This window comes from Papilio machaon, chromosome 18 (genome assembly GCF_912999745.1).
Source record: "Papilio machaon chromosome 18, ilPapMach1.1, whole genome shotgun sequence".
NCBI classification, from domain to species: Eukaryota; Metazoa; Arthropoda; class Insecta; order Lepidoptera; family Papilionidae; genus Papilio; species Papilio machaon.
In genome coordinates, this window is record NC_060003.1 from 1,692,827 (window position 1) to 1,712,214 (window position 19,388).

General features: G+C 34.6%; 1 non-coding gene across 1 annotated transcript; it reads left to right on the top strand.

Moving 5' to 3' along the window:
• Window positions 1-8,033: 8,033 nt before the first annotated feature.
• On the top strand, window positions 8,034-8,152 carry LOC123721997. Its single transcript, XR_006756376.1, has one exon. It is a non-coding gene; the product is annotated as a 5S ribosomal RNA (ribosomal RNA).
• Window positions 8,153-19,388: the final 11,236 nt, after the last annotated feature.

Genomic DNA, 19,388 nt, shown 5'->3' on the forward strand with positions numbered 1-19,388 from the left:
TGACTTGCAATGATGTATGTTTTAATTAGTGCCCTTTGTTATTTCAATTGAATTAAAAAATAATGCAATTTGGCGCCAACCCAAAAAATCCTTATGATTTATAGCTGGCAATCTTTAGTTGCATTTGCTTAAATTTTAAATTTAGAACACTGATGATAAAATTTTTGTTGTTTTTTTTGTGTTTTCAAGAGTAGGAACTCTTGAAAAAACAATTATCACATTTAGTTTAGATAAGCATAATGAATTAATCATGTATGTAATGACTTAATAAATAATTTTCGGTACAAGATTAATTTACAAAATGTTTTAAAGATTGCAACACCGTCATTTTCCTAAAATAAAAAATTAAGTGATCCCATCCCTTTTCAATACAAATAAGTGGAAATTTTTGATTTTCTCTTTTTGATTTGCACATCCGTTGAGTTCATAACTTTAACACTTTGGCGGTATATAATAAAAATAGTAGATTAACTCGTCCAAAACCCATTAGCAATTACCCGCCGGTAACTTCTAAAGGATGCCACTTAAAATATCTGAAGACTGGCTTATAAACGTTTTCTAAGTGCTCAAATCCTTTGAGAGTACTTATTGCGTTTGTAGAAATCGTCACGTACCTTTTTAATTGACCAGTTAGAGTGACAGTTGTTTGTAAATAGTTTAATTTCTTTCTAATTACCTGAATGCAAGTAACGGAGCTTTATGTGGGAGACTAGTTTTCGCTCGCGGTTTCTATAGATATAATAAGGAGGAAAGATTTGTATTTTTGTATGTTACGAGTAAACTCAAAAACTACTGGAGCAATTTCAACAATTCTTGTACCATTAGAAAGTTACGTTATCATTGTGTAACATAGACTATATTTATTTTTAATTCCGTGCAAACGAAGACGCGAGAAAAAGTTAGTTTATTACAATCTAAATTAGACATAGATAAAAGGGAGTTTTAAAATACGTTATATATATAAATTAAGGGTTCGGGTTTAAATGAAGAAAGTTAACTAAGTATACATACAATATATATCTTACTAATATTAAAACTAATATTAAATGCGAATGTTTTGATGGATGGATGGATAGATGGATGTTTTTTTTTAATGTATCTACAGAACAGCTCAACGGGTCTTGTTGAAATTTGGCATAGATGTAGAACATAGTCTGGAAGAACACATAAGCCACTTATTACGTTTTTTTTAATTCCGCGCGGACTAAGTCGCGGCCCACAGCTAGATATAATTTAAAGTTTAAACTATGTAAAGCATAAACGGTAAGTTCCATAAATCGCCGGTCGTTATGATATTTAATTTTCCATTATGATCTTTGCCATAGTCTACTAGAAACAAAATAAATTCTCGGTGTACAGTGCTCATAAATAACGTTGATTTACACACACAAGCGACTTTGTACACAATTGTACGTGTGTCGGTGGGGTGTGGGTGTAATTTCATGCCTGTAATGAGAAATAATGTACGATGTAATGTCGCTTAAACTGTGCAGTATAAATTCTGGCCTTGTTTAACTTCACGTCTAGTTTAAGAGAACATATTACTTGAGTTAAGGTAATTTTATATTCGTGTACACTGGGTATTTACAGTTGGTTTAATTGCCTGTAGGTAGTCCTAGAAACGTCTAGAACAAACTTAAAAAACAACAGTAAATATAGTCTTAAGTATTTACGTAAGGCTAGATTTGATAGTATATTTGTTAAGGAAACGTTATGCTTTACACCCTCATACTCACAATCATGAAATGGTTATTTAAGTCGCCCCTTACATAATATTTTAAGTGATAATTAAATAATTAGCGACTATTTTTTTAACCTTTTTCATCTGTAGAGGCTTTATATGCAGCTGTTACTTTTTGGTTGGAAAAATAGGCTAGGCTTCAAGTTTGATATTTGCGAATCAATCTCTTGGCAACGAATGATTTAGTTAAGTCATGATGGATGTAGTTGAAATACAAGTATAGTCGCTATGCGACTACATATACTTGATGTACGAAATAAATTATTGATGTGGTATATTTGATCCTTTTTTCCTACGTTTACTTAAAGCTATACAATTTTTTATAAAGATAAAAGTTAAGTTCGAAAACCCCTGCTAAAAAAGAAGAAAGAAGGGACTTAGAATTAAAAAAGAATTCGAAATTATAAAACTATGTAATATAGCAATGTATAAGAATTTATTTACCGTGGACCTTCCAATGTTGAAACACTTGGATAAAAATGTATTCATATTTCAGTTTTATCAAAACTAATGAGAGAAAAAACAATAGGTTTTTGTGTGAGTTTCGGTTATGACCCTGGGTTAGGTTAGGGAACGTACCCATACTACGTGACCCGTTTAGGGGGGGGGGGGCGGAGTCTTTAAAATACTACGGTCAGTCACGGGAGGGGGGGGGGGTGGTTCAGCTTTTTGTCACGTAGTCGATTTTAATGAGAGAAATCTCGTATTTTTTCGACCTATATTCGAATATAGGGCGGTGTTTAGCGTTTTGTAAACTCACAGTTGGTGCATGGTGGTGCAGTGGACAACCTGTCTCGCGTGCGACCTCTGCGGATTCTATCCAGGAGGCTACAAGTTTTATGTGTTTTGGAAGTCGTCTTTATTGCAGTCTTATGCAATAAAGACGAGTATGAGTCAAATTATTTTTTTTTTAAATTTTTGCCTGTGAAATGATTAAAAATCATAATTATGAATTACTACGTGAAAACTAAAGGGGGAGGGGTGGGGTCTTGGCATATACTACGAATGGTCACCGAGGGGAGGGAGGGGTCGAAAAATCTTAAAAAATAGGTCACGTAGTATGGGTCCCCTTATCCCCTATCTAAATCCCTTAGGTGAATTTGACATTTGAATTGTGAACCCGAGTATACCGCATCCACAAATATTGGCTTCGTACCGCGTCGTCAGTTTCACAGGAAGTTACCCGGCACGCGTACAGTTTCCTCGTTCACAGGATGTTTTGCCCGCGCCCAGCGAAATACGAATTAAGACCGTAGCTATTACAATCGTACGCTATTTTCGCCACACTAAATAGTCAAAGCTTGCCAAGGATTTGATAATAGGAGTAATGTTTAGCATTTGTGCAGAGAAAACAGCCGTTTCTGGCTATTGTTTAGTGGTTGACCGATATAGTATTCAATAGTCAGAAGTTTGTCAATGTATTAAGCTGACAATGAAATTTGTGTGAAAAAAGTTGAATTTGCTGTAGGAAAGACCGATTTAGTTAGGCCGATATTATCATTATCAATTTATATAAAGCAAAAAGAAAGTTCTTTCTAGTAAAATAAAACTGAGACGAAAGATAAAAAGCAAAAAAAAAAAATCTTGTATCCTTAATTTGCAAGGAGTAGATAGGTTTTTGACTTACAATCCACGTGAAAACTCGTGCGAGTTAATATAATAGTGAATGAGTATACGGGACGAAGTAAAAAACACAAAAAATTGAATCAACCTGTATATCGTGTAATAAAATGACTTATAATATTTTTATGGCATTCACAATTTAAGAGGAGCGAGGTATTTTTGGAGCGGTATTTACACGACGCAAGACTGTTACAAAATGTTGTAAGGTTTGTTGACCTTGGATATAATATTTTGCTATCGTATGCACATGCAGTTGATTGTACAAGCTGTAGACTGTACATGGTGTACACTGAACACGATGTACATTGTACACGGTGTACACATAGTGAGGAATCGAAAGCATTCATTAGTCACAAGCGTAGCGGATGTGAGCCAATTGTCCCATCAATACATTAGCATCCATGGGGTTGTTCATTTGTTCAATCAATATTAATAAGTAAAAAATCAAACTGTCCGTCCGTTACATTGTAATTGCGACTTCATTGTTACTAAACTACGATGTGTATTATGTTAGAATTTTGAAATAATACATTTTGATTTGGTCGCTAATTTACAATGATGAGCGTCACCGAGGGACACAGAGGGGGGGGGGGGGCAGCTGCTTCCCCTGAAGATAAAAAAATATAAAATAAAATTTTTAAAATACTTCGTAATACTAAGGATGGGTTAGAAGGTATCTCCGGAACGGCTCAACGGATCTCGCTGTTATTTGACATGTAAAACATAGTCTAAAAGAACATATAAGCTACTAATAAAGTTTTTTATTTCTGTGCGGACGGAGTCGCGGACTAGTAACACTATATGGACCAAGTGTTCATCACATTCTCTTGAAAAAATAATGAATTTTTATAAGTATTAATGTTTATTCTAAATCTATCGTTCTTTTTTATCATATTCATCTACCTTAGACCACCCATTAGAAATATTCCATTTTTATTTTTCATAGATGAATGTTTTGCACATAGTTTTCTTTAACCACACGCATTAAACACCACTTAAAATGCAATTAATAATTTTATAGGTTCCGCCGCCATCGGACTAAATATGTTCTTAATAAAGAGGTGAGCTACTGCAGTTTACATTTTAGAATACAGAAAAGTCCGATAGTCCGTTGATAATATTCTGCTGCAGTTTCCGATGGTAAATTCTGTCTAAATTATTGAATTTTATTGAAGTGTTGCCATATTTAATTTTTAATTAAGGATAATTCTTAAGATTTAAATTACCATGTACTTAAATACTTTTTGTTTAACTTTTGTTTCTTCTTTTCTTATATTTATTCCGATTGTGTGTTAAATAAAAAAAAAGATGATAGCTGGCGCCTCGGTTGCCAGTATCTTGTAACGAACGATATTACCAGGCGTCGAGTGTTTCCATATTCATATGTCTATTGTTTACTAATTTGTCTATGATGTGGACAGGAAACTGTCTAGATGTATTTTACTTTCTATGGGTATTTTTTATTTGTAATTGTTGTAAAAATAGATGTCTTATGTAAAGAGTCAGTCGATCAGTTATCTTTGTGTTGTTTGCAATCACACAAACACAAAATATTGTGTCTTAATTGGCCAAAAGGAAATCTTCTTTTTAAATCGGAATACGCTTTTCTATTTTTCATAGCAAATGGTGACAAACGTGCCAGTGGCCACTGATTTCGCTAAAATAGCGAAAGTATTTTTGCTTTGTTGTTTCTTCAATTTGATTTAACAGCAGTACTATTTAACAGTTTACTTGTGGAATATTATTTTAAATTATGACATAAGTTAATATGCCTTGCTTAAATCATAATCGCATCGTAACCCTGTTTAAAATGGAATATTGCTACGTTGTGATGCAATGCGGACATTAACATAATTTATTCGCAATAAATTTGTGCCAAACAAACGTGTGTGGCAATTAAATGATTTCTTTCATCTATTGAAGAGTTTATTCCACTTTAGTACTTGTATTTTTTTCTATAAATGTATAATAAATACGTGATTTCCAGTAATTAATTACAGAAGCTAACTGATTTTTTTTAAACATCAATAGGTGGTAAACGAGTAAAAGGCCATCTGAACGCGACGAAATAGCGAAGTGACCGCCCATAGATATTTGCAGAAGCGTTGCCTTTAATTGATGGAGGAGAGGAAAAGTCCTGTGTCGGATCAGAAGGGAAGAGACGATGCGCTGCCACGGGTGCGGCGCCGATGAGGATACGGCGCAGCACACACTTGAAGTGTGCTGCGCCTGGACAGAAGACCGCCGCACCCTGGTGGCGGCGATAGGCGGCGACCTCTCACTTCCCGGCGTCGTGCGCGCCATGTTGGGAAGTGAGAGGTCTTGGAACGCGGTCTCCTCCTTCTGCGAAACTGTCATATCGCAGAAGGAGGAGAGGGAGCGGGAGCGCGAAGGGGATCCCCTAGCGCCCCCGCTCCGGCGCAGAAGAGTGGGGAGAAGGAGGCGGCAATTTGCTGCTGCCCTTCTCCCCATGCCTCAAAATTGAGGGCCCCTTAGGGCCAAACGCAGGCGGGGTCACGGAAGTAAGCTAATGCGTTTCCCGTGGCCCCGCCGTAACGCGTCAGAGGGCAGTCTGGTTTTAGTGGGTATTCCGGTCGCCTTCTGCGGCCGGCGAGTCCCACACTCCCTACGCCATCGCACAGCCCGGCGTAGGGGTGCGCAAATGCATTTCCAGACTTTAAAAAAAAAAAAAAAAGGAGAGGAAAAGTAAGCTAACAATTCCCCTTCCCATGCATCTCCTTCCCCAAATTCACTTCCTTATAAGATTCTCGGCTTGAGCTAATACACTAAATCACAAAATTAACAAATAATTCACTCACAACGTAAGTACCTATGGTTATACTTATACTAGCTTTTACCCGCGACTCTGTTCGCGCGGAATAAAAAATAGAAAACGGGATAAAAATTATCCTAGGTCCGTTTCCTGGTTCTAAGCTACCTGCCCACCAATTTTCAGTCAAATCGATTCAGCCGTTCTTGAAATAGTGTAACTAACACGACTTTCTTATATATATATATATATACATAGATGACAATTTTGTTATGAAGTTTAAATACCAACATTGACATAATGAGCAGTAAAAGTGACAAGTAGAACATACCAATAGTATAGGAGTTGTATAGACCGATACATATCAATTAAGACGCCACTCAACAGGCAATAAATCCGTAATAGATTGTGCTACGATCACACTCACCAGAGATAGGCCGGAGATAGTTAATGGATTACTTCAATTAAAGTTCTCATATCATTATGTTATCTAACACGCAGAGCTAATTACCCGTCGGCGCTTGTGGTTTCAGATGTTTATTTAATTTCGCGATTACTAAGTAAAATGGAGCGTCAGTGGCTCAGGGGTAACGCACTTGACTTGCAATCTGCAGGTCCTGTGTTCGATTCCAAAAATACCAATGTGTTTTTCGATTTACATATGTACATTTATCCGACGTTCTTACGGTGAAGGAAAACATCGTGATGCTGGCTGCACATATCTGAGAAGAAATTCAATGATATGTGTGAAATCAAATAAACCGCACTGGGCCAGCGTGGTTGACTATGGCTTAGTCACCTCTAACTTGGGGAGGCTACGAGCCCCTCAGTGGGGACGTATAGTGAGCTGATGATGAAGTTAATAAATAATTGAAATAAAAGAAGGACGTAATAAGTAGCCTATGTGTTCTTCCAGACTATGTTCTACTATGTCAAATTTCAGCGATATCTATGCAGCCGTTTTGGAGATAGCAGACAGATCCACTGATTCGCATTTATAATATTAGTTAAATTAAGTTAGTCTGACATGTTTGGATTTGCTATAACTATAACAGAGTATTGTACATGCAAGTACACATATATACAAATACGTATCTATGTACGTAATAGAAAAATTAAACTTTCATATTTTGCTCAAGTTTCTCATAAAAACTATAGCAGAACAAAAGCTAACAATATTATAAATGCGAAAGTTTGGATGGATCGATTGAAGTTTTTAGAAGGTACACAAACACACAAAACAGCTACACAAATCTGGAAGACATTACTGTACGGAATAGCGCATAGGCTACTTAAAAGATTTTTTTCATTTCTTCGCGGACGAAGTCGCGGGCAATAGACAGTATGATATAAAACTCTTATTCCGTAAACAAAAAAAAAGTTAATAAAACTGTATCGTTGAAAATATCTATCTGTTTTATTTTATCGTATGTTTATTCCAACATTTATGTTGTTTGTTTAATTCATAGATGAAGGAATTCAAAATAATACGAATGTCGTCACAGTGGATGCAAATTACGTACAAAACGTAACCGAAATAGAATTCTTAGTTCGAGCGTAATCAAGGAAACGTTAGTCAAAGAAATTTCCACGTTTACGGCTTCTGTTTACCGTTTTAAACGTTCATCAAATTGAATTCAATTCACACGAGCCCGCGTCGAAACCAAATCAAAGGATTTAGAGAACAAAAGAAACTACAAACCAGGAATCGTCAATAATTCAACCCAAAAGCTTTATCTTCTAAGGTCAAAACTAATATAATATAACTAAAGAAAATCATAAACTTTGATTTAGAATCTTTTGAATTAATTCCACGTATTAATTAAACTTCATCTTATTAAATAACTCAAAATATTTTAAAATAAAAAAGAACTCTACGTAAAATAATTATTGCTTGACGCCAACGTCCATACCACGTTGAATACACCGGTTCTCGTCCGATCACCGAAGTTAAGCAACGTCGGGCGCGGTCAGTACTTGGATGGGTGACCGCCTGGGAACACCGCGTGATGTTGGCTTTTTTGTTAATTTTTCGCAAACAACCTTATTAATATTTAAACTTTATATTTTATTGAAAAAATAATTTCACATGCAAGATTTAAAAGAAACATTTCCTGTGGTGTTTTCTGTAGTATGTATTTATGTTGGAATGCATTCACTCTTATGCTATGATGGACAGTTCAGTTGAGCAAAGATTTCCTTCCAGTAGTTCTTACTAGAAATACTACGAGTATAGAGAGTCGGATGCTGTCACATTCTTCAAATACTGCTTTTTAATCGTAGATCCTTTTCAAATTACTAAAAATGTGAAAGAAAATAAAGTTAATATCTTGAAACTACGCACATACTTAATTTGAGTAAAAAAAAGCATATTCTGTTGCGTATAGAACAAAATTTTGTCTGACTTATTTAATTAGTTCAGCTTTAATTTTATTTCACATTTGACATTTCTTATCTCATTATTACCACCATTTATTTACATATAAGTTACTGTGATACTTAAAGACGAAACTAAGCTGTTCTTCAGAAAATGTTTCCTTTACCAAATCTGTATTATTGTAGCTAGTGTATTATTTAAGCACTAGCGGTCGCCGGTGACTGTCATACATTATATACCTAAAATTAAAAAAAATGGATTGTTACGTACACGAAATATGGATATTTTTGCGATATACAGACATTCCAATTTTATTAACTGTATAGATATAATGGACCACACATCGCTTTCTCCAATGATTCATATCTAATTTGTACCATAAACGTTAATTACCATTTCGGTTAAAGGAAATGCGTTAAAGCAATTAGTGATAAGTAAACATTAAGAATGCGTGCATTGCAAGTGTTTAGCGGCAATTATACTACTATAGGATGTTTCTTATAATCGTGTTTCCATTACTCGAACAGGTATACAAAACCATATTTTTCTACCTTCATTTTGTATGAAAGCAATATGATTATGATATTTATAGTGTGTTGTTTATAATTTTACCCCCTTTTTGGTAGCCTAAGCAGGTCCTAGGTAGGTACGCTTTCAATTTTGGTACATTTTTATTAATATTTTTTTTAAACATAAACAAGTCAGAGTTTTTATTGTATTCTATCTTCTAAGCAGTAAAGAACTTAAATTATTCTAAAGTTTATTACCTTACTAGTCACTGTTTCATCTTAAATTCACTAGATTAAATCTAGTCTCCAATGGATAAGTATATGAAAACCATGGAAAAGAACTGGCTTATCAATAAAGTTACTTATTGTATAAAAAGGTTTATACGAGTACTTGTTTATTTTACTCTGATGGTTATTTTATTAATGGCCAGGTGTATGAAGATTCTCAAGACGAGTCTCACGAGAATACTGGCCTTGTGCCGCGGCCAAATAATATAGATAATGCCTCGTCATTGCTCTACAATACGCGTACAATTGAATAACGATTTTAATGCGTGCGCATTGTAGGGGCTTACTTATAGTGATGTTACTATAAGATTTATCGAATTTCTTTTTGTCCGATTCTTTGAAATTTTCTAAGTTCTTTCTTGAACAATTTAATAATTATTTAAGTACGTACGATTACGAATCTTTTATCGATGAAAATATGGTTCCAAAATCGAATTGGTTACAAAGATATTAAAGGTTTTATGAGAAGAAAAGGTGGGATAAAGTTGTGACACAATTAATAAAACTTCGATTTCTTTATGGATTGTTGTCATTGGCATAGGAGGTAAATCTTTCTTGTCGATAAATATTTTTCCTGTCACTGGTTTTTACGTTTCTTTTGACTTCCGATGTTCCATTTCTTATGCTTTACTTAGCATACGTTTATCGATATCCATTCTTTACGTAACTATCCTTGGCACTTATCGAAGATGCACAAATCAGTGTAATGGCGAGTCGAGTGGATACGGGAGGTAATTCGCATCACCTTGGCTTAGTGAAACTAGTTCATTGTAGACGTCACCAGAACATCAGTCAGCCACGTGATCGTTACTTCGACAATTGATAAATTAGACAACGCAATCTAGACTTCAATGCTCTAGATTCTATTGTTTGACAGTTCGTGTGACCTCTTTTGAGGAACACCTGAAGACAGTCTTATATTAGTTAAGTGGATTGTTTGTGTCCGTTCAAAAACATGTCTATTATTCAACTAAACTCTGGTTGCAAACGAATGATTTTTTAGTAGTGAAGTGTCAACTATAAGTTGTGTAACAATGGTAGACGCTAGCAACAACAACATCTGTTGCACGAATGGGCCGGTGCATTACCACGACAACACAGAAGACAGGCGTGAAGTGGAATTTCGCGGTTTTGTCTGATGAGTGTGCTGCCGGAGGCCTAATTTTAGTCCTCTTTCCCGAGGTGATGCATAGGAAGGGGAAGTAATCTCTTTTTGTGCGTCTCCTCCTTCGTCGATTGAGGGTAGGCAACTCATCTGGGATTGCGGATGTCTATGGGCAGCTGTCGCTTCGCCATTTCGGCGAATACAGGTGGCCGTTTGCTTGTTTGCCACCTTGTAATATAAAAAAACATGTACATACGGTAGATGTATAATGTTATTTTTAATACTTCTAGTGACATCGTATTAAAATATTCGAGGAAGAAATTGTTGTCATAAGCGTCTTTAAAACGTATCACTTGTCTATCTTATTATTTTCAATTAAGACAATATAATTGACATATAAATGTTTTCGTGTGTCGACAGATTGCTTCAGAGATGTCACCTCGATTCAGTCCACGGAGCTACGATACAGTTTTATGATCCGCCACTGCCACCGCGGGAATATAACGGCCCATTAGTTTTTATGCGCGGTGTTGCAAGGAAAATCGAAAACGACGTAATCAAATTTAAAAGACGAGGTTCCGTAGTAATATGAAGTTATAAAAAAATTTCGGTCTGCAGTTGTTAAGCGCCTGATCGGACCTGACCTGTAATCTACACGTCCAGGTTCCTAGCCCCTCGGTGGGAACATATAAAACATATTCATAGGGTACCATCTACACAAGAATGTTTTATCAAACCTCTAATTTTTCTTAAAAACTGAGATGGTTAATTCTATGTTTTTCTAGGTGTGTTCCGGCAGTGGAAACCTACAGCTAGTGATTTTTTTTGTATACAGTCTGAAGGAACCCTAATAATATTTTCTCGGATGACATCGTTAACGTCAACCTGACGCGGGTTTTATTCGCCGTTTCTATTTAGGATAACACATTCAGGATTAGTTATCAGAGTTGTAAAATGTGAATTTCTGAAATGACTGCATATTTGTATCGTAAAATACACATGTGGCATGACCCTTATGGGTTCACTAGAGCTTTATTATAATTCAATTATTTTAGACGCTTCCTAAAATAACTTATGTAATCAAAAAATGTGAGCCGTCATGGGACGCCTGGCAGATGTGAAACATCGTGTGTGTACAAGTAATATGCATAAAAGATAATATTATTAAATAAAATATATATTATATATATGTATACCTCAGTATAGCGCGGCGACCCGTCGCCACACCGTACACTCTACTACACATAAAATATATATATGTACACCTTAGTATAGCGTGGCGACCCGTCGCCACGGCAAGCGACGCCACGCCAACAATTCGGTTTACAAGTGAGCCTATAGATGTTTCACATCAAAAACATTTTACAGTACTTGATTTTGTTGAATCAATAATGCATGCTTACAATTGAAACGGTATATTTAGTCTATCTAATAAACCTCTAAGTGAAAGTTGATATAATGTATATAAAAAGGAATGTCGAATTACGATATCATAATACATTTCTTTTAACATGGTAGGGGTAAGTAATAGAGTTCTTAATATAAAAAAATAAAAGACGCTTATGAACTTCCCCAAAACCAGGGGCAAATATTGCTGGCCGTAGAGAAAGTAATGCCAATTTGAAAATCATATATGTCAGGTTTTATAATAAAAATAGTATTAATCAATAGTAAAATATTATGCTGAAGTCAAGGGCCGGCAATAAAATGTTCTCGGAACCGCGACGAAGACAATTGCATTCGATTAAGACGATCACAAGTCAATTGAATCGGCAGGCGGACATCGAAGCGCAGGCGTGTTTCACAAATGTGCATATTAAACTTGCAAGAATTCACCTAACAACTAAGGTCAAAGATTCTTAATATAATAAGGGTAGAGTTCAAAGTCGAAATGCTATTGTTATTTCTGAATACTTCCTCAAAAGTTATTGATCTTTTCAGGCATATGTCAATATATTTTTATAAGGGTCTGTTCAGACAGATTGAAGTGGGGAGCAGATTCATTTGCACAAATAAAATTAAGCTTTATACGAATGAAAGAAGGTTTAATTTCACTTTGCACATCATTTTATCAATAACAAGCGTAAAAAAGACAATCATTTGAGTCAATCGTATAAAGCTCATTTCTTAATGACGTCAAACGATTGCAACCGATTAACTAAAAATTTCGTAAAAGTGCTTGCTCAATAAATAAAAAATTAATAATGTTGCTCTATGTTGTATTTATATTTTGTTACAAAATACCGGATTGATATACTTGTTTATACATTTAATTATAACAGTAAAATATAATCCAGTAAAGGGCTCAATTTATTTCCTGGCTTGCGAAAGTTTTGTAATTCCCTTCCGCGTTTGCTCTAAGATTCGAAATGATTTATAGAAGGTTATAAGGTTATTTAAACGAACAAATTACGTAAATCTGTCTAGTTCTTGGTGTGCATTCAATCTATTGTTTGAATAAAATTTGCATATCTTACCAGCTTTACGTCAGTGTAACTGCACTTTTAGGGTATGTTTCCACTACATCAGAAAGAAGAAACAACGTTTGTGGGACTTTTAGATGTAACATTAGCAGCTTATCACCGAACAATCGGCCCAACGGGAAACATTCTTCAAGCTTATGGAATGGTCCAATTCAGTTCGAAGTTTGTGCTAGGATATGGTTCATGACAATAGTAAATAAAGTGATGGTCAAGAATACTTATTTTCATGGTCCAAGATTTGAGTCTCGTCGTTCGACTATACTCGTACACCATATACTACCACAAGCCTAGAGCTTACTTGAAATGCTACAAGAAATAATGGAAAATGACAAAAATATGCTAATATTTTCAAGTTAAAAATTGCTTTTATATCTGTTTTAGCTGTGGAAACATATACTACTATTTAAATTTACTTTCATTAGAAAGCGAGATGGTTTAATAAAAATATGTTTGCTTTCTGTCGGTGGAAAGGCAACTTTACAATTTCTATTGTTCTAAGTTGATATTAAGTGAGTTTATAACCCAGTTACTAGATCCATTAAGTTATCAGAGAGTAAGCTTTTGTAGTAATATTAAATAGTCTATGTCCAAGATTGAGGTATTTTGATATAGTTTATTTTATTCTGTTGAAATTCACGATTTGCTGAGCTTCAAACAACCCACAAATATACAAAACATTTTCACTGTTATTTTTTGGACTAACTATCGCCGAAAGAGCGAAGTAATTGCTGCCTATAGACATATGACATTTCCGATGCGTTACCCGCCTTTGATCCACGGGGGAGGAGACGTAAAGAAAAGACGTCCTCCTTCAAATCTACCTTTTCTTCCCATCTAAAGGGTAGCAAGTGAAAAAGGACTAAAATTAGACTTCCGGCACCACACTTATCAGACGAAACACAAAAGTGCTTCCACTTCAAGCCTGTCTTCTGTGTGGTCATGGCATTGCACCGGACGAGCTGCTGGCGTCTGTCATTGTCGCATGCATCTATGATAATAATTTTAAAGAAAAATTATATAAGACTTAAACCGTCAAAGCACTGAACATCCAATAGAGATATTATAACTATACTTTAATATATTAATCTTACTAATATTACAAATACGGCAACGCATTTGCGGGTTCTCTAGTGTTGCGGATGTTCATGGGTGTCGGACCAATTAATATCAGTGGTTTGCCCCCCTATTTTTTTGCCTATCCTGTAAAAAAGCGAATATTTGGATACATATTTGTTAGAAGGTATCTTCAAAACGGCGCTTGGCAAAGATGTAGAACATAGTCTAGAAGAACACATAGGCTAAGTTTTATAAGTAATTACACGTAGGCAAAGTCGCGGGCTCCAACTATAAAAACGTTTGAGGGAAAATAATATACATATTTTTATCTTTTAGATTCTGAACAAACAATAATAATTTAATAACGGTTGCAAAAATCGGAGAACAATAAGTCATAAAAATCGATTTTTATTAAAATCCGGCTGTAAAATTCTTCCGGTGTCCGAAAATGTCGGAAAAAAATTAAAAAAAATTGACCATTGTTGATGTATCGTAGTATCGTTAGTATTCAAGGAATACATCGATATGTCGGACGTTTCAAGATCTGCAGAGAGATAGAACGTTAATAGTCATGTGGAACTGCATACTGAACAAATGACAATTTGCTAATTTGAATCTTTGAGAAGGCGGCGGATAGTGTTTTGTTTTTTTAATCGTATGAGTTTTTTTTAATTCGTCCTTTACCACAAAGGTTTTACATAATGTTTAATTTATTTTGAAGTATCAAGAGATTTGAGAACCTTACCTATCCGATCCTCTTGATTCCGTCTTGAAATGGTGTGTATGGGTTAAATCTTTGGTTAAGACGATTTAAGAAGTACAGGTTTGAAGCTAAAATATTGTTGCTTCCTTCTAGCTATTAACTTACGTAAAGAATTGAACAGATTTTATTTATTTAAATTATCACAATAAATCTTTTTCATTAAGTAACGAATTATTAATTAAAGTTCCAATCTCGTCCACTTTCCGCGAATGTGTTCATCTCCAACATTGTCAGGTCGTTCCAAGATCTTGCGCACTGCTGACCCACTTTACAATACTTCCTCGTGCCAACAGAAATAAACTGGCAAACTTGGTGCCAACTGGACATTGGATATTTGCAAATTCACACGACACTTTACTTAATACAGCTGAGTCTTCAATTTCTGAAGTTTACAGTTATATTTTGACGTATTTATAGCACTCGTCATAGGTTTCTGAGACACTGTTTTGTCAAAGATGACGTAATGTTTTATATAGATATTTTGCTCTCGGAAACCAACGGTGACTGTCTTTGTTTTACTGATGGCATAATTCAGTATAGCTTGGACAGTCACCTACACAAGTGCTTAATAAATTTATTCATGTAAGTGCCCTATAGACAAAGAAGGATATCTGACCCTATGCGCATAAGTCAAACTAAATTATGACAGCTTACTAGCGTCATCTGTTATGTCGTGTTTTTTCTTTTATCCCATTTTCTAGGCCTATGGAAGTTTTAAATAATTCATGTCAGAATTAACCGCAACAGCATCGTCTCTCTTATAGGCCAGATATCCTTGTTTTAGTTTCGTGCAACGGGTCAGAGATCCTTGTGGACCTATAAGTAGGTTACTATATACAGATTAAAAATTCAAACAACACAATTGACTTGAAGGTCGCACCATAATATTAATGATTAATTACTTCTTACATTATTTGAATACAAATTGATATATAAACAATTTGATATTACTTTGAGTTATTTCCGATACAAATGTACAAAAATATTGTAACATTTAGAAATAAATAAATTAAATGAAAACAATAGAATAAGTAATTAAAAAAACAAAAGAAGACTTTCATTATAACTACTCCAAGTGTATTACTTAAACTTGAGTTAAAATTAACGTTCTATATCTTAACATACAGTTGGTTTCTGAGACCAAAATCTTTTTTATAAAACACTAGCTTTTACCCGCGACTCCGTCTGCGCGGAATAAAAATAATGCATACAAGATAAAAAAGTTCCTATGTCCGTCTCCTAGTTCTAAGCTACCTCCCCAAAAATTTTCAGCTAAATCAGTTCGACCGATCTTGAGTTATAAATAGTGTAACTAACACGACTTTATTTTATATATATATACTAGCTTTTACCCGCGACTCCGTCCGCGCGGAATAAAAAATAGAAAACGGGGTAAAAATTATCCTATGTTCTTTTCCTGGTTCTAAGCTACCTGCCCACCAATTTTCAGTCAAATCTTCGTTATATATATAAATATATATGTATATATATATAGATATCGTCATCCCTGTCATTATTTTTGACAAATCAGAGATGACAATGTATTTTAAACAATGATTTTAGTCTCAGGAACCCACGGATATTGTTTCAATTGATGTATAGAATAATCGTTACTGATATCGTGGGCTAAATAACAAGTTTGTTTCTTATGTTGTTTAGAATAAAATCACGGAACGAATAGTGTTTTTCAATCACACCCACATGGTGATTATCATAACAGTTAAAACATACCAACGTATTTAATGTAGTCGCCTTCAAATTATAAATCTATATATATAAAAGAAAGTCGTGTTAGTTACACTATTTATAACTCAAGAACGGCTGAATCAATTTGACTGAAAATTGGTGGGCAGGTAGCTTAGAACCAGGAAACGGACATAGGATAATTTTTACCCCGTTTTCTATTTTTTATTCCGCGCGGATGGAGTCGCGGGTAAAAGCTAGTTTCATATATAAATTCTCGTGTCACAATGTTAGTTACCTCACTCCTCCGAAACAGCTTGACCGATTTTTATGTTATTTTATATGCATATTCAGTAGGTCTGAGAATCGGCTACGATCTACTTTTCATACCCCATATTAAGTTTTTTTTTTAACTGCGCGCGAACGGAGTCGCGGGGTATAGCTAGTATAGGTCTATAATCTTACTACCTTACGTATATTATAGATGTGATTGTTTAGATGGATGGATGGATGTTTGTTTGAAGATATCTTCGGAATGGCTCAACGGATCTTGGTGAAATGTGGCAGAGATGTAGAACATAGTCTGGAAGAACACATAGGCTACTATTACATTCTTCTTTAATTTCGCGCGGATTCGCAGGCGACAGCTACTTATGTTATAAAATGGCGGAAAATATATTATAACCTAATTTTTAAGTATTACTTATATACTAATTCAATTTTTTTTAATTGATTCAGTGTATAATCTGCAGACAGTGGATTAACATTAGGTAAATTAGAAAATGATTAAGTTCACGATACGACTGTGACATATTCAAGATTCAATCTACTCGAAGAAAATGTATAAAATGTAGTTCTTTGTAAACAGACAATACCGGAAATAGCTAGTTGTCACTTCCTATTCAATAATGTCTCCTATAAATTCTTTCCGGACAAAACTAACGGTGTCTAGAGACATGTATTTGTTTTTTTTTTAAGTATCAACACGAATCGGAAATATAAGCTCAAGGAAGCGATTAATTGTTCAGAAAGGAGACTTTTAAAATGCCCGAAATCCTGACGCATCCGCCGTAACTCGCTTCATAATTTTTTAAGCCACAAATATAGACAAAGTTTTTTTTTTTTAGTTAGGTATCCGTCGGTTGAAATAGTAAAAGTCCGATTCTTAACGATGTCCTGCTGCTAGATAACTATGGAGACTGATTTTGTTAATTGATTTGATGAAATCTACCACAAAAGAGTATGTTTAAAAAACGTTAGCAAATTTATATATGAAAAATTACTATGAAATTATTTATAACTACTAAACTTGAATCCAAGAAAACGAAACATAAAATAGAGCAACTTGTGTCCCGATGATATGTAATGTTTAATACAGAATTTCGGTCTAAAATGCAAATATTTCATTGATATATATTGTCGTCCCTTTCATTGTCTTTGACAAAACAGAGACAATATGTAATAATACAAGTGTCACTGCATTGGAATCCAAGAGTAATTTTACTAGACTATAAAAAAGCCGATTCCATACTTATCATGGATCCATACATCGTCAAACGCGAGCGATACGTTGTGACAGACAGACAGGCGCGTGGCGGAGGAAGTCATTAGTTACACCGCCATCGGCTACCGGGCTGATGTACTCTTAACTTTATACTAAACGAATTCGGAACCGAACATGACATTCGCCATGCGATCAGTCTACGAACACGTGCTCGGACTACTGTTGACTGTTGTAATTTATCTGACAGTTTTAATTTGAATAGAATAAGATATATTGTATGTTTAGTAAGTCAATTGTAAAGTCAAGTGTAATTAACTTGAAAATAAAGGTCTTCATGACCTGTTGCACAATATTCAAGTAAGTCCTGAATACTCTTAAAGTATTTGGAACTTATTTGTCAAACAAAGTTGTCGTTGGCGTGTCACACACGCACAATGCAAACTATTTTGACAGTACGTATTTTGCGACAGTAATCCAGTCACATTACTGGAACATTGTGAAACGGGATCTAAACGTTGTGTTTTGTTTTTTAACACTGAATGACTTTTACAGAACTTAAATATAGAGATGATATGAATTATATTGTATACGAATTTATCAACAATCGAAGCCCAAAGTTAAGTAACCAGTAAACTCTCTAAGTAGTCAGCAAACTCTGTTTTCAATTCAGTGATGATATAATGTTCCAAATTTAAACTAAACAGAAGATATTTAAAAAAAAAGAAAATGTAAAAGAGACTCATCAGTCTGTTGTTTGAAGTAATTTTAACATAGTAAAAGAAGAACAAAAGATGTGAGTATTTCTAGATGTTAACTAACCGTAGGTTTCTGAGACGAAAATCTCCATTTAAAACATTTTGGTATCTCTGTTTTGTCAAAGATAATGACAAGGATGACCATATGTTTTACACAGATATGATCTCAGAAACTTACGGTAAGTGATAAAAGCAGTTAACCGTTTCTATTGCAGAATGCTCGTAGGAAAACATAAATTATTTTCGTAGGTTAATATGTCCATTATATTTGACACTCATTATACTCAATATTTATAGTAATTACGCTAGTTTTGTCAAGCATATAGTGTAGTTGAAATATATAAGGCGTAAGTCACGAAGAGGTAGCGTATAGGATATTTAATTTAATAGAAAATTACGTAAAAATATGATTAATTTTCACCGTCATTATCAAACGGTATACTAAATTGCACGGCAAATTGTACATACGTTATTATAAAGTCGTCAGTAACCACGCGAGGTGTGAAACATAATTTGATATTTCCCACGACAAATTGACTCGTAAGCATGCTTTTATTTGATTTCCTTTCATTGGGAAATTATACTTAATAGCATTTTCATAACTAGTTAGTTTTATAACTTTATTAAAGTTATAATTAATTGATTTGTTTTAAAAATATGTTCATATTTATCCCGAAATTTTTGGTTCTAGTATCATTGTGGAATTTCATCCTACTTCGAGATTTATCATC